The sequence below is a fragment of the Leopardus geoffroyi genome, chromosome D1 (assembly GCF_018350155.1).
Source record: "Leopardus geoffroyi isolate Oge1 chromosome D1, O.geoffroyi_Oge1_pat1.0, whole genome shotgun sequence".
Classification (NCBI taxonomy): Eukaryota; Metazoa; Chordata; class Mammalia; order Carnivora; family Felidae; genus Leopardus; species Leopardus geoffroyi.
In genome coordinates, this window is record NC_059329.1 from 94,468,367 (window position 1) to 94,485,711 (window position 17,345).

The following is a 17,345-nucleotide window of genomic DNA, read 5'->3' on the forward strand; positions in this document are numbered from 1 at the left end:
TCTGCCTCAGGAGTAGCAGAAATTAAGATTTAACATGCAACCTTACTTCACCATGTCTATTTCTTCACATGTTCTAAGAAGATGCTGTGCAAGGAAAATACTTTATATCACCCAAGAAATACCTTATGAGGCATTAAAGGGAAAATTCCTCTTCCCTGGGGCTTACTCCCTTGACACCTTAATTCTGAATAAATTGACCATAAAAGCAAATCAGGACCCCATGTCACCACACAAAGAACTTTCTGAAACAAGATAGATGCCCCACATGAGGCAAGTGCTTTTCAATATCTAGAAAACAATGTTCTGTTCTTGCAAGAAGGCTTCCATACACATAGTACAGGAGAATTCCTACTACCAATTAGGAGAAGGGCTAAGGTTAAATGGAGTGAGAGAGGGAAAAAAATTAAAAAAAAAAACAAAAAAACATAAAGAGATAAAGTGGAGGCCCTGGAGCTGGTCTCACAGTCCTGGATGGAAGTAGGAGATCTCATGCAATAAAAAAGGTCCTGGGAGTAGAAGTCACGATACACGTTCCGATTTTGCGTTCTCCAGTTGTATGACATTGAAACCATCACTTAATCTTTTTACCCTTAGTATTCCCATATGTAAAATGGGAAAATAACACCCTTCTCAGAGGGTTACTGGGAGAATTAAATGTGAACATGTAAATAAACATACAAATTATTATCACAAGGTCCAAGGAGGGTAAATTTTTTCCTTCAAATAAAAACCCGAGTGGAAGAAGGAATCCATAACGTAGGAGTATGAATGAGTAACTGTGTGTGTGTGTGTGTGTGTAAAACTTAATACCCTAGAGGTGTGGAGGAAATTTATTTCCTCTCTATATTGAGCCTGTTCATAATAAATATTACATTATTTACAATGAGTATGCTTGACACATAGTCGGTTCTAAATGTTTGCTTTATAATGACTCAAAAGCAGTAAAAAAATGAAGCTGAATGAATGCCAAGATGCTAATTAGCAAAATCTAGACTTTTTATATCAGCAACACTGCAGTTGAAGAGATCCATATTCACAGAAGAGAGCTGTACCACTAGGTTACCAGGTTACTTTTTTTCAAAAAGACACAGAAAGTCAACAACTTCAGAAACTCACAAATCACTCCCACCCCAATTTAAATCTTAAGAAATTAATAACACCTGTCTGGTAGGTAATTCTGTTCCGGTAAACTGCTGCTGTGTAATAAATCATCCCAAAACAGAGACTTAGACATTTCTTCTATCTAACCCTTCTCTGTATTGGATGGGCTCTTTCTCTGCTTCTGGTTGCCTCAGTTCACTTACACAACTGCATTTAGCTGGAGAAGAAGCTGAGCTTGAAGGCCTTAGGTGGCCTCCTTCACATGTCTGGCAGCCATGCTGACTTTCGAAGACACAACACAGGGAAAAGGGAGAGAGTGATGGGTCTTCTGTATATCCTCCAGTTAGATGGGCTTCCTTTCATGGGAGAAAAATGGAGGCTACAGGCTTCCTAATGCCTATCCCTGTAAGTTAGAACGCCATTCCTCTTACATTCTATCAAAGCAAGTCACAAAGGTAGTCTAGTTTCAAGGAGTAACAAACAGACCCTACTTCTTCATGGGAGTCGCGGAGAAAAAGGCCATATGTACCAGGATACATGGACTTTGTGACCATGTTTTTATCGTTATTACAGAAAAAGGACAAATGCAGCCCCATTTCCTCACCAAGAAGACTAGAAGCATGTATCTGCTAGGCTGTATGCACCAGAAGATGGTCTGTGTTAAATTTAGTAAGTCCTAGTATAGGGTAAAGCACAAAGAATTCTAAAGCCACAAAACTAAAACTAAGGCAAAACTGACAGCACATTGACCATCTGATCAAAGCCCAGGAACAAGGAAAAGTTTAGAAACACAGAAAAGAATGCAGGCAATTAGAGCAGGCCATTATTTTAATTATGAAGATCTGGGCTTGCAAGCCATAATTTTAGCAGAAAGCCTGCTGTGAATATGACCATATGTTTGGTAGACTGTAAGTGCCTTTGAAACATGACACTTATTTTCTCAAATCCCAGCTCAGACATTTATTAGATGCATCCTCACTGTCAATTTACTTATCTTCTCTAAGCCTCAGTTTCCCTATCTGTATATGAAAAGTGATCACATTATTGCCTGTACTAAGAATCACACAAGATATATGTACATCCCTGTCACTGACGTACAATATTCAATAAGTGGTGGAAATAAATGGAATAGGCAACTACGCAATTACTGGATTTCTACTTCTAAATTGTATTAAAGTCTATTTTGATACTATTAAAACTCCATGAAAAATAATCTAGATTTAAACGGGGTATTGTTCTTTGAGCTCTCAAACACTGAGATTTTATAATCGCAAGGAGGTTGGTAGATAACTTGTTTTTTATTTTCGTCCTCAAAATAAGTTTATTGAGAGAATCTGGAAAGCAGGGCCCTTCTCCCTGAGAATATGTGAAGAATGACTTCTAAGAAAAATTTAGAAAAAGGCACTGTAACCAAGAACACTCCAAGGTGATAATACCTATTGATGTGTTCAGGATGGGAATGCAATCCTCAAAGCATATAATAAAACTTAACTAAATGTAGAACCACAGTCTACTTTAGTATAATAGTGTAACTGTAACACAAAATTCAAACTCAGTAGAAACATAAAACTTTTTGGGGGAACCTCCAAACAATGAGCTTCCATTCATTGTTCTCTGTTGTAAGACCTGAGATAACTGGAGGGGAGGCAATGGAACTGAGCAGTCCATATACACACATAGATCCATATTGTACACATTTTTGTAGATTTCAGAATAATGTTAACAACTTTACCTATTGTAGTGTGTGTGTGCATGTGAGTGTGGTGTGTACTACCATCTTTTAGGCTTCCTTGAAGTTTTGTCTTTCCTTTATATCAGCTTTGCTTCCTTAGTAGTCATTTTCTCTAAGTTACTCCTTTGCTAATTGGGCAAATGTGATAATTTGTAATGGGTCTCCAACTCATTAGTGTAATTTAGTCAGGTTGTACGGTATTTCACCAGACACGCCAACCAGGCTCCCGCACGCATCTGTTTTTCAAGCTCTATTTCATAAGCATCCACAATATTTCTGCTTTAAAATTGAGAAATGATTGCTCCTTAATCAGCTATTTGTTATACTGAGCTATATAAATATATGCAGTGTCATCCATAAATAATTTTAGGGTAGAACATAGTAACAATTAACATTTGCATAGAGCTTTAAAGTTTACAAAGCTTTTTCTTATATATCCAAACACAAAATCCCATGCATTCCCCTCTGAAAGAAGGGACCACTTATTTTTTAAATGACTTCGAAGGCAGCATACGATAATATTTCTAGACATAGATACTTGCTTTATCCAGATCTCTGCTATGTGATCTTGGCCATTTATTTAACCTCTCTTATCTTAAATGTTTCCTTCTTTAAAATATTTTTTAAAAATTTTTTCAATGTTTATTCATTTTTGAGAGAGCTAGAGAGAAAGAGACAGAGAAAAAGAGAGAGAGAGAGAGCATGAGTGGGGGAGGGGCAGAGAGAGAGGGGGACCCATAATCCGAAGCAGGCTCTAGACTCTGAGTTGTCAGCACAGAGCCTGATGTGGGGCTCGAATCCCCACATGGATCACGAGATCATGACCTGAGCCAAAGTTGCATGCTTAACCAACTGAGCCACGCAGGTGCCCCAAATGTTTCCTTCTTTGAAATTTATTTTTATTTATTTTAAGAGAGGGAGAGAAAGTGAGAGCAAGCAAGTGGGGGAGGGGCAGAGGGAGAGAAAGAGGCTCTCTCCAAGTAGGCTCCACACCATCAGCACAGAGCATGAACAGTGAGATCATGACCTGAGCCAAAATCCAGAGTCAAATGCTTAACTGACTGAGCCACCCAGATGCCCCAAATGTTTCCTTCTTTGAAATGTGTGTAATAGCTACTTCAGTTGCTTTCTTGGGGGAAGGAGGGGGAGTCGAATTTTTGAAAATGAATATAAAGTTCTAAATGTATAGTAAATGCTTAATAAATGCTGGCTGTTATCATGGTCCCAATCTGGCAAGGTAAGAACATCATCCTTTTTAAAAGACGCTTACATTAAATGCCAGAAAAAAAGGAGATCGTTGGCAAATGTGTAACTAGGATTTTCAGGTTGGGAAGATTCAGAATCATTATGCAAAGGCAGCATCTGCTCCCCATGCCCAGCAAGGGGGCTGGAGGGTTGAACATTGCTCACAATATTGCAAGCTGGGGCAAGTGGAAGCAATGCCTTTTAATGTGAAGCCCTAGGTTGCTTAAAACTGTGGAACTGTGCAGAATAGAGACTAGAACAAAGAATACAGATTTGTAAGTAAAGACATTACCAAAAAGGAGGAAGGCCTGAGGTAAATGCTGGAAAACTTGGATCTGGAGATGAGATATATTTAAAAAGTTGGAGAGAGGAAGCAGGAAATTGGGAAGTCCTAGCAAGCCAGTAGGTAGGAGGTCTGAGTCAATGTCAGAAACAGGAGCTGTTGCTGAACAGGACTTTCTTGCATCTTCTGTGGCCTCCACTTGGCAAGAAGACTAGGGGAACACGAGACGAGAGTAGGGAAAGATTTCCTTATGCTGCGGACGCTCAAATCACTAACTATGGGAGGTGGTAAAGGTGAGTAAAACAGATATCGAGGAAGGCAGGTTTTTCTGGAGCAGTACCCAAACCTCAGATAGAGATGAAATTAGCTTTTTTCCCATTTTTAAATTTCCTATCTCTGCTCTCATAAGGGGGGAGAATCAAGGGGTTATTTAACCACAAGCCTGACAGGTGACTCTGTACTGTCCCCATAGAGATTAAAAGTAATGACCAAAGAATCAATTTGATTACTGGCTTTCTCTTGGCAAAACCCTCTGCTGTTTTGTATTGTTTTGTTTTGTTTTTTATTCCTTCTTGCCTCCACTCCCTCCCAGTAAATGGAATGGTCAGAATTAGAGTGGACTAGCTTCAAACTGGTCAGCCTTTTGCTTCTCCTGGATCCTTACCTTAGATCCAGGCCCTAAGCCAAGAAAAATGGCATCCTATGAAACTGCCTGGCAAATTTCTGAGTTTACTGTTGTGGAAGGATCAGCCCTCTGGCTTGAGAGAAAGAAATAGCCATCTACTGCAGCAGAATGAAGTCTCTCTTCTATCTCTAAGAATTCCAAACTAACAAACTGGGCTGACGTCTGGAAGGTCAGAGAACATACTTTCCTCTATCAACTCTTCATGCTTATGTTAAGTGCCATTCCATTCTGAGCTGGCAGTTCACAGACATGTTTCTCTCTAGAACATACCATTAGAGAAGTCTGGACCATCTGTCTGTCCGACAGACCATCTGTATAAAGCACTAGCTCCCCTTCCAGAAAATAGAAAAGGGACATACTCAGATCCCAACAGGGAAGAGAAAGTAAGGATGCCAGATAGGAATCTTTGCATCTATCTTTGTTTCCAAGCTCTCTTTTTGGCGATCACTGGAGAAAAAATTCCAGGAAAATTAAGGTAAAAAAAAAAAAGTTACACCAAACAGTTTTCACCTAAAAGAGTAAAGAACAATTCGAAACTCAGGAAGGGAAAATACAGAACACTGTATGGCTTTCAGGGTTTACAAGGATAAAGATCATAATGGGAGGAACCAAGTCACCTGGGCTCTGCAGCCAGAGCCATCTAGGCACACATCATACACGACATGTGACTGTTTACCTGAGCAAATCACAACTTGTCTGAGGTTGAGTTTCCTCATCTGTACCGTGAGAATCATCATAGTTCCTTTTCACAACTGAAGTTCCCAGCATACCACCTGGAATATCACAATTTTAAACACATGATAGCTACGGGGTTAATTTTGTGATTCTTTTTTTCTAGGCTTTCTATGGGACCCACCCCAAATCTTTATTCTTATCTACCAAATACTTGTTGATGACATTTTCTTCCCCTATTCACACTAAAGCCCTCATCTCTTCCATTTCTCTTCAGAAAAACTGGATTTAGTCCTAAACATAATGTAGAGCAAGTTTCTTCCTTAATCTTCCCCATCACAAAGTCCCCAGTAATAACTTTATTCTGTAAATAATTCATATTGACTCCATTTTTTGGTTCTGAATGTCATGCTGCATTGTTTAGCAAGTTAATTTCTCTTTTGCTAATATAACATTAGCAATAGTATATACACGTATTTGAGGGGAAAACATCATTTGTTTACAACTTTGTGTTCCACACTATACTCGATAGAATAGTGAAGCTAGTAGGTGTTCAAGAAACACATCAATAGGGGCGCCTGGGTGGCTCAGTCGGTTGGGCACCCAGTTCCAGTTCAGGTCATGATCTCATGGTTTGTGAGTTCAAGCCCCACATCGAGCTCTGTGCTGGATGGCTCGGGGCCTGGAGCCTGCTTCAGATTCTGTGTTTCCCTCTCTCTCTACCCCTTGTCCCCTCACACTCTGTCTCTCTCTCTCTCTCTCTCTCTCTCTCTCTCTCAAAAGTGAACATTAAACAAAAAAGAAAGAAAATGAAACATATGGACAAATGATACCACTGAAATGGACACATAAACACAAAGATATCATCCTCAAGAGCATTCATAGACAATGCTGATTTACTCAAGCAAAAGTGATCTTAATCTAGATCTATGTCATACTTCTGAGATTCAGGAATAGAAAAAAGATATATATATATATATATATATATATATATATATATATATATATCAGTCAAATTATATATAAATAAATATATATATATATATATATATATATATATACACACACACACACACACACACACACACACACACACACACACACTCTCTCAGTCAAATGAGTCTTGGGGAAAAAAACATGTGCCAGATAGGAAAAATAGAATTCCGCTTAGTGAAAGCTTAGAAAAAATGCATGAGTGCCTATTGTGAGGGCAGAAATAAAAATCCAACTTGAAGGGGCAAACACACATCCAGCAAAATCATGGCAGTAAGGCAAGATAGGTCAAAGAAGAAGAAAGGGATAAAGGAGGTAGCATCCACCAGATGAGCACAAGAAGAACTCAGCCGTCTGTGAACAAGATAGACTCTGGTTCATTAAAGTATTTGCAATCAAGGGACACTCAGAAAAACTTAAAACTACATAATATATATATATATATATATGCTCTTATTTGGGGCACTGGAATCAGAACAGGTTAGTTGATAAAGTGATAAAGTGTTTCATATTTATTATATTCCACGCTCTTTGGTAGAGGAAAGATCCTGAGCAAAAGTCACATATAAACATGACTTTCCTTTAGAAGTGTGAGTGTAATTTTTTCCTTGTGTGTACCTATCTCCTTAGTATGTTTATCACTATACATAGGGAAAGTCTCCAACAGGAAAAAAGTTAGCACATTCAGCCACTGTTTTTATTACTAATCACTCAGTCATTTTCAGGCACAACTTCACCTTTACCAAAGTGATTGTTCAAATTGCTTGCACTTCATACTTATTTCACTGTTATGCAAACATTTGTCTCAATTTGTATAAAAAACTTTTCTTTACTGAAACAGTTCTTCCACATTAAGCATCTGCAAGGTTCCTGGCATGTATGATCAAAAGTTTTAATTCCAATCATACTTTTCCCAAAAAAGTATACCCTGAACCATTGTGTACATACTTGGTCCTTGCTTCTGGGACGTATCACACAAATCACGAAGATAAAGATCAAGCTGTCCTACATAAAGAATTTAAATCTCCTATCCTGGAATGGCTTACCAAACACAGAGAATTCTGGTTTCCTCATATATACAAAAAGGAGTATCTAGAACACCAAAAGCTGATTTAAAAAAATACACATATCTACACTTCATACAAAAGCTAGAGAAATTTTACAGGGATGAGAAAAGAGGCAGAGCTGAAATTTTCTTTGTTTCTTTTATAGCATAAAGTCAAAGGAAGATGGTTACCTCCTCTCTTTATCAAGAAAGCTTTCAAAATGTGACCCTTTTTCCTGTTTACAGATAAGCGTTGTGCTACGTTCCCAAGTTCACGGCATTTTAAGGATTGAACGATAAAAAAAAATTCCTTAGCACATGAAATTCTGACTTGGCTCTCTGTTTCTCTAGTCTCCTTGAATGCCCTGAGCCAAATCACTCTTTTTCCGTCAGCATGTCCCTCACTGACATCAATATCCAAAAGGTAATTTTCCTCCTCTCGCTCATATTTTTACGGCCAGACAGACATGGATATTCATGTTTCTGTTCACTCATGTGAGGTAACAATTTGTATAACCTCTGGCACTGCGGAGTACAAGGTTTATACACAAATAGATATTCCTAAATTATCATATTAATACTACTAATTATTATAATTTTAAAAATATATCATAATATTTATTTAATGTTAATTAATTTTGAGAGAAAGAGCACAGGAGTAACAGAGAGAGGAAGGGAAAGAGAGAAAAGCCCTAGCAGGCTCCGTACTGTCAGAGCAGAGCCCAACATGGGGCTTGAACCTAAAAACAGGGAGATCATGACCTGAGCGGAAGTCAACAGTTGGATGCTTAAGTGACTAAGCTACCCAGGCATCCCTATTATTTATCTTTTATTGAACAGAACCAAATCTCAATTCTCAGTCCCTTTTGAGTATTATTTTTCTTAATGTTTTTACAACAACCACGCAAGGAAAGGAAAAAGGTACCAAAGAAATCCATACAAAGTTACATAGAGAGACACTTAGGGACACTACCCATAAAGTACATTCTGCAAATATTGTCCACTGCTACTTAGGATTTAATGTTACAGAGCAGACTGTCATTTCTTTGTCCCACATCCCATAATTGTAATTACTTTTGCCAATACGCTACATGATACCAAACATTCCTATGAGATTTACTTAATTGTCAAAGTTGGGCTCTACCTCAAAAGCATTAAGGACTTACTGTTACCTGGAACCCACTGGTTCAGGAGGTGACCCTTCAGAGGTCCCTTAGAGACAGAGACTACATCTTTCCACTGATAGAATGAGTCCTGTTATGGCAACAAGATTATTTGATTTGCATTTAGAGAAGCCTTGCTCTGGACTCTCCATATTCAAGGATTTATGTGAAGAAGCATTGGGTTTACAACCTAAAGATTTTTTTAAAACATGGTATATATAGAATATATATCCTTATGAATACATAGAAGAGACATGCATGAGCTTTGAAGTCGGTCTGAATATTGGACAAAGGAGTGAATCACTTTTTGTTGCATCTGTAATATGGGAATGTTACCTTACCTTTGTTTTGAAAGTGTAAATAATACAGCCTGTGACATAGCACAGCATCTGGCACTTAGAACCCATTTGATGACTATGAGAGGATTCATTATAATTTATGATACCATCTTATTGTGTGTATCTGCTGTATATTACTCAGGGAACTTAGTTCAGTACACTTCTCTAACCACAAATCCTGAGGCTCAAGTCCGTGGTTGAGACCCATAAACTTGCATTTATTATTTTCACCAATTGACATGCCTCTTCCCTTTCTTACTCTACTAGATTTGGATTTTAAGAAACCAGTCTTACACTGAAGGGAACATGGTTCTTGTCTTCCTTCTCGGCAAGCCATAAAATCAGCTCCATCCATTCATTGTAAGGACAGAAAAACCCACAATCTGAAGGACAAAACCCTGCTCCTTTCGTGCCTAGGGAAAGGCTGACTGTGCAGAACAGAAATACCTGGGCCAAGTGGTATCAGCCGTGCAGAGTTAGCAAAGCAGAATTGAACTCATCACTGACAGCTCAGTTCAGCTACAACAGGAACAAGGATTTTTACATCTTTTGCAATATGTTCTTGAACTAAATAAAGGTCATACACAATGACATAGCCCCACATAGGTCATCTTCTTGCAGAGGAATCTTAATCCTGTTTAACTATGAAGTCCAAATTCCAGGGGACAGTCTGGAAACTGCAGCATGCCCCATCCAAATGCACGAATTGCAGCAAAGAAGCATGAGCAGAGAGAGGCCTACATCCCCCCCCAGCAGTGATCGCAGTGCTTGTACCTGGTAGGTGTTTAATAAACATGCATCCTTTCATTGACTGTGAACAAAACGAGATGTTAGATAAAGAGCAATGTTAACACCACTTGCTGACATGTGAACTGTGTTTCTGCAACCACATATGGATGGGTGCACAGGATTCTCGCTACTTACATTCAGTATCATTTTGGAAGTTCTGAGCGTAAGTGAGGTGACATCTGGAAAGGGCACTTTGGTTGCTCTGAGAAAGGATCTGATGAAATCATGGTACATGAAATGAGCTAATTTACAGAAATACAACTTTCTCTCTCCCGTGGTACTTAGCTCTCAGATTACATTTGGGGCTTTTGCCTACCGACATAAATTACATAAATACATTAAATTAGAGTGGTCTTCCTAATTCTTAAGCCAGATGAAGGGGGGGAAAAATATATGTGAAACTATAGAGTTTCAGTTCTGTGTTAAGAATTTTGCCAAGTACTATAACAGCTGACCTTCAACAAGATAGGTTTGAACAGTGTGGATCTGCTTATTACGTGGATGTCTTACAGTGCAGTAAACATATCTTCCCTTTGATTTTCTTAAAAAGATTTTTTCTCTAGCTTACTTTGTTGTAAGAATACAATATAGAATACATACTACAAAATATGTTAATTGACTATGTTATCAGTAAGGCTTCTGGTCAACAGATAGTAAGCTGTAAGTTTTGGATGAGTCAAAAGTTACAGGAGATTTTCTACTGCCTGGAGGCTGGCACCCCTAACCCGTATATTGTTCAAGGGTCAAGTACATATACACTCATCCATTCACTCACACAGAGGCCCATTGAATGATTGATTTATCCCCATTTTACAGATTGGATAACTGAGGTTCTGAGAGATTAGGTATCCAACCCAAGTCCGACTTCAAAGCCAATGCCCATCACTACCATATTTTCTTGTCATAAGGATCTCTAACTGAGCCCTTTAATTCTGGTCTATCTATCCCACAAAGATAATTCATTGTGATCCTATTGATACAATTTCCAAGTTTAACTCAAATTCTAGTCAACAGCCTTATTGTGGAATAGAGTTTTCTAGACTCCACAAACCCTATAATGATCTGTGTAGTCCCCCAAAAAGGGCTAGATGTCCAAGTCTTTCCTGTCCTCTCTGGATATCCAACGACAATGGATTGAGATCATCACATTTTCTATTTTTCATGAATCTGAAGCTGCACCTCCTATAGGAGGTATAATTGCTTGCAAGTAATTGAGCATGTGTATATGTGCTCATTTGCACAGGCACTCACACATACACAAACCCGCAACCAAGAGTGTGCACGGAAATTACTGAGATGAGGTATAGTCAACACATTTGTGAAACACCCAAATTTTAATACCACAAATATTGATCACCATTATGAAGATAAGTTCTGCTCAATTTGAAAATCATATTGAAGAAACTATTTTGTAAAGTCTTAAACCATATATGAAGTCATCATTACCATAGTACATTACATTTCCATAGCAGTGTAATAACAGATCATTTTATATTTAAATATTTATTTAAATTTATACTTAAATATATTTATATCTATAATACTTCATCATAATCCCAATGACACACTATAAGGATGCTTATTCCTAAACAGGAAGAATGATCAGAGTTCTGAGACTTTCAGTGACTTACTGATCATCAAGTGCACCATCAATGCTTGACTGACACCTAAGTCTCAAACGTTCTCCTGATTCTAACCCCTGTCTCCACCCAACCCCACTTTTACCGGTGACAGTATACTGAGTAGTCCCAAATGGGGATTCAGATAAATTGAGTAAATTGATTTAGTCCATTGCAAAGCCCCTGTTCTACCTTCACTTTAATTAATCCATCTCTTCCTTTGCAATTTAACAGGGGACCGGGAGAAGTTCTCAGGGGATGAAGAACAATAGCAAGACTATACAAACATGCATCTGTCATGAGAGCCTGGATCTTCTTCATCCCAAGAGTCTGCATTTTCTGCTGTAGGCTGATGCTCCAGTCTATTAGCATTAGCCCCAGTGTCAGCATCAGTTTGTGGAGCTAACACACAGCTCCAGGCTGTTGTAATGACTCAGCAATCAAAACTTCAAGTTCAGTTCGCCTGGTCTTCACCCACCTTCAGGGCCCAAGCTACAAGAGCTCCCTTTTGCTCTTCAATTTACGGGGTGATCTTTCTGGCTTCCTTTAAAGGTTCTCAGTGGCTGACTTTCCAGCTGTCAGCTCTGCTAGTTACAGAAGGAAAGAGCCATTCATGTGTTAAGTGCCCTAGGTCTGAGAAACACAAGGAAGAATGTTGGGCCTGGCTGGTTCACTTGAGCCAAGACCCAAAGAGAGGCTGGATAACTGACTGGAACTAAATAGAGAAGGAATTGGAATTTCCTTTATTCACTCCCAGATAAACTCAAGGCATTCTCTACCAATGAATTCTTTTTAAAAAATTAACTCTGCATATATTCCTTCTTCCAGGAAGTCCAACCTTTTGTCAACTGACTTATTACCTGTACTGAAACAAAAAGTTCTCTCCCTCCCTTTTCTTCTTTGAACTCACTAAGCAAGAAAACAAACCCCATTAAACTAAAAACAAACAAACAACAAACCTAACAAAAACAAAAACCACTCTGATCACAAAACAAATCCAGAAAAGACAAAAGAAAGCCATATATCTGGAGCCTGTTCTGATAGAAAGCTGTTTACCTTTACTCTGACCTAAGCTAATAAAGATGCAAAGTTACAACTGCTCAAACACCACCAGGAAACCATGACATACCAGGGAGAGGCTTTACTCGCTGCAGAAGCTGTAATCAGAAAACCCTGAGTTGGCTTGTACCCCATTTCTATTATTAGCTTAAAATAAGTGATAATGAAAGTGTTGCTATTGCTAGAAGATTCACTCATTACAATTATTAAATCTCAAATACACAAAAGCCAAGATGTTATCCTGATTATTTTTTAGATGGTGTTGAGAATAATCTTCAACCGGTTTTTGAACCAATACCACAACTCTAAATATACCCACCCTGGGTGAGAATGTGAATGGGAGGGGGAAAAGTCAAAATTAAATAGCCTCAATAACAAGAGGCACTTATTTGCCAACTTCCAGAACGGCATTTTCAAAGGGCTTCTCTTCATTCAGAACAGTCCCCTCACAAAATAGAAGGTGTAATATACTGTCCCTCTGCACCTGGTACTGGTAACCAAAAGCTGCGTGTTCACGAAGAGCTGCCGATGTAAGGAATGGTGATGATCCAGGCAGAGTGTGGGGAACTCCAAACCCCCTCCAGGAGCATCAGGGCTCTGTACGCTCTTCAGAACAGTACCCTGTGTTTCTGGTGTATGTACCACATTCGCCTTCGGGTTTCACGAGTCCCAGGTTGTTTGCGCCACAAAGAAAATGAAATTTTATCTGGAGTTTCTCCTAGGTTTCAATCATTTAAAAATGAAAAAAACCCTTTCTGATAGAAGAAATGTAACTGGAATCTAGGAGTAACAGATGAAAATATCCAGAGCAGAAATAGTTGACAAGAATGACAGATCATAAATTATACTGATAAGAGACAGTTTTCCCATAGTATCTTTACCAAGAGCAGAGTGGAGGAAGGGTCAGCTGGGGTAGGGGGCATCTTGTAACAGCTGCCATTCCTTAAATGGTTTCTCTAATACCACTTTGCAAAAACATCAGATAGAAGGGATAGTCCATGGTAATACCAGGGTATAATCTCATCTAAGTTTTTTTTTTTTCTTTTTAGTGCTGAACTGGGGCGGAAGGGGGGGGGGATCCTTCTTAGAGAAAACAGTCTTAATATTTCAAGTATGACATCTGACATCCCTCAACTTGGATGCCCCAATACATCTTTGACCCCCAATGGTCTCTCAACAAAGCTCATGTTACAATTTGCATCATCTCCCTCTCTATACAGAGACATCCACACTTAGCAAAACACCTATGTGTGCTCTCCTCTGCCTAGTTAACATACTGTCAGCTCTTTCATGAAAATGTTCACAGTAACAGTTCAAGTTGGCCAACATTCCATGAAATATCACCATTCCTTTTAGGATAAACCATCCACATATATAGGCTGAGGAAGACTGAAGCTCTATTGCTTCTATCTGGGGGGTCTCAGCATCTTAGAAAAATATATTTACAAGTGATTCTCACTTCTAGGGAGAAGCTAAGAGATGTCAGTGCACAGATAAAAATACCTACAGATACAGGAACACAGATGCTAACACAGTGAAAGGCTATTTTGCTTTAATTAAGTAACCGCTGGATGGAAATAGGTAAAATACTACCTGCATTTCACTTTGAAGGAAAGGGAGAGAAAAAAGAAAAAAGAGGCACAGCTAACCACCAGGAAACACTAAAGGGATGCCTGAGTGAGGCAAGATGTGAGACTAAAGTCACCTGAATTCCTGATGCCGCCCGCTTGCTTTTACAGCCAAGAGTAGACAATTAAGAGCAATTTGCAACTGCACTCCCTTCTCTAGGGACCACGTAGGGTAAGGGGATGTTCCAAAATGAGAGACACTAGTCTTAATCAGGGGACAGAGCATTCAGAAAGGTTAATGAGATACAATCGCAAGAGAATCAGTGCAAAAAAGGAGGTTCAAAATACTAAACAATTTCCACTTTGTTCTCATTTGTTCCAATTAAGAGCTGTTGAAACAGCTTCTCTGTATTCCACACATTCGCTCCTCTCCAGAGCAGATTTAACTATTCCAGAAAAAAATAAGGGCTTTGGGGGGAAAAAGTCTACTATTAAGTTATCATAAAGTCCAGATTACGCCCCCAACCCCCACCCTCAGTCTCTGAGCAGACACACTTTTCCCTCTTACTCAGAGCCTCTGCCACTAGCGATTCTGATTTTTCCCCTCAAATTTAGAGAGTATTTCAGGGAGGGAGAAGGCTGGATTCCCTGCCCCCCCCCCCCCAGATTTCATAGAAGCAGAATTCACTGTGAAAATGTTAAATAAATAAAAGGAAGAGGGCTGGGGGATGGTTATACAAATGGAAATAATCTTCTTGGCATGAAAATAGCCCCAAAATGCCACACACTGAGTTCTTCTGAGCATTACAGGCTCTAAAAAGCACTTATAAACTGCATATGGATTTCCAAAAACAAACAGGAAAGCACAAACATTGCAAGAAACCAAGGACTAAGATCTAAGGAGTCCCGTGACTTACCTTCTTTTACGGATCCTCAAAGTTCACCAAGGAAAATTTAAAATCCTCTAGCTTATCTTGCACTACTCTATTTTCTTCTTCTTTGTTTTTTTTTTTAAGTCACATAGAGGAAAAATAATCAGTTTTCAAAGGTTCCATTTATCTGATCTTCCAGCACCAGCAAAAAACGTGTCCAAGAGACTCCGCCAAAAAGTAAGCCAAAAACTCATCAAAGGCAAAAAGAGAAAGGGGGGGAGTGGGGGGAGGAAGGGGATGGTGAAGGCTGGGGGCTACAGACTGAGTCCAAGTGCCCAGAGAATATTTTCATGCTGTTGAAATCTCCTACTGTACGATATACCTGCTTTGGTTGTCACACAGACTCACACACATTCACGGACACTCACACATCTCATACAAAAAGCAGGCACCCACACTCACAAACACACACAAACACACGCGCTCACACACACACCAGTGTAATGAAAACTGTCAGTAGTAACCTCCAATAGCTGCTGTGTGCTGCAGATAATTCGGCTCACTGTTACCTTCCCAGATCGGTGTAGGATCAAAAGAACATCCAAAATCAGGAGGGGGGGGGGGGCCAGGACAAGGTAGATGCCGGATCCCTCTCCCCCAGGCAGATTCATCAAGCCAGGAGCGGGTCAATCAGCAGAGGTGTCTGCTTGCAGGGTGCCCCGGATTATGGCAAGGTTATTAATCTTGATGCGCTGCCTCCCCCACCCCCAGCATTCGGCAGCCTGCATTGAGATGATTGCCAGAGCTGTGTCTGTCCCTGTTCCACTGCATTTTGCTCAGCCCTCTGATGCTGCAAGTGAGACACAGTGGAGGCAAGAATACTAATAAGGTGGTTAGCTACAGTTTCTTCAAGGCAGTCGGCATGCAGTATACAGTAAATGTGTACTTCCCAGTGCTCTGTGTGTGTGCCTGCGTGTCTGCAGGGAGGGCAGCGAATCCATCTCCTGCCAGAAGACAAGATTGTTTGTAACCTGCCTGGAAGGACTAGATCATCAGAATCATCACTGTCCTGCAATGGCATGGTCTATCACAGTATTATGTTTGGAATAAAAATAAGCGGGGGGGGGGGGGGTGGGGGCGGGATAATAGTCAAGAAGCCTAGAGCTGACATTTGAAAGAGAGAGGAAAAAAAAAAAAAACGTCCAGGGAGACAAATTAGGTTTATAAATAGGCTCCGAGGAGACCAAGGCAAAATTTTAACATGCTGCTGCCCTGGTTGTTAAATGAAAATACAAAGCAATTTCAAAAACCAGCTCCAGCCTATAAATCTTGGAACTGGCAACAAGTATCTGAATTTGACTGATGGGACAGTGGATAAATGGATTCCTGGTAATATAAAAAGTTTGCTCATGCGTTCTGCTCTGTAGCCATGCACTGGTGTGTGCAGGGATCTAGGTACAGTTCATTCATTATCAATATGGATTTAGAGTCTACCCCTTCAGTTTTATTCTGATGTACAGTTTTTATCACGTAACTATCATATTGTGGAGAATGTCTGAGTGGCAATGTCGTTAGAAGGATTGGTTGACAACTGTCAATAGTAAATATTACTCTATGTAATATTCTTACATAGAAGGAGTTTGAGGTTTTCAGGGTGAAAACATGTATGATATCTGTTTTAGTACCAAGCAATGAAAGAAAAAAATAAGAATATGCCAAGTGAATAATTCCTCAGCCTCCACAGGACTCATATTTCTATGACTGGGTCTCATAATACAATACCTCTTCTTTAGTCAAGTATAATCACTAAGTCCCTTCAGGTGATTTAAATTGGTATTATCTGAATATGTAAGTACTGGACAGTTGGAGAAGGCAGATAAGGACGCATTATGGAACACTGCAATACCAGGAATTGTCAGCAGATGTCACAAAAGAGGATATAGGTAAAAGAATTCTACCAACAACTGCAAACACTTAATCTAATTTAACAAACAGATTTTAATCAAATTTATAAAATGAATTCTGAAATACTAAATTTTTATGAAATTTAAAAGTTCAAATAAGAATTTGGAAGGAAACTTGCATTTCCCCCAAATGTCACTCTCAAATCACCAATTTACAAATTCTAGATGACCTGTTATTGATATTAAAAAGAAAAAATATCCTATGCCACGAATATCA

At 39.3% G+C, this 17,345-nt stretch overlaps 1 protein-coding gene across 4 annotated transcripts in view; it reads right to left on the reverse strand.

Moving 5' to 3' along the window:
• The window catches only part of LRRC4C (leucine rich repeat containing 4C), a 1,189,111-nt gene extending 1,173,333 nt beyond the window's left edge, over nt 1–15,778 (reverse strand). For all 4 annotated transcript variants that reach the window (XM_045485014.1, XM_045485011.1, XM_045485013.1 and 1 more), the window contains exon 1: nt 15,210–15,778. The gene's annotated coding sequence lies outside the window, so the exon portion shown is untranslated. The remainder of the gene's footprint in view (nt 1–15,209) is intronic.
• Nucleotides 15,779–17,345: the final 1,567 nt, after the last annotated feature.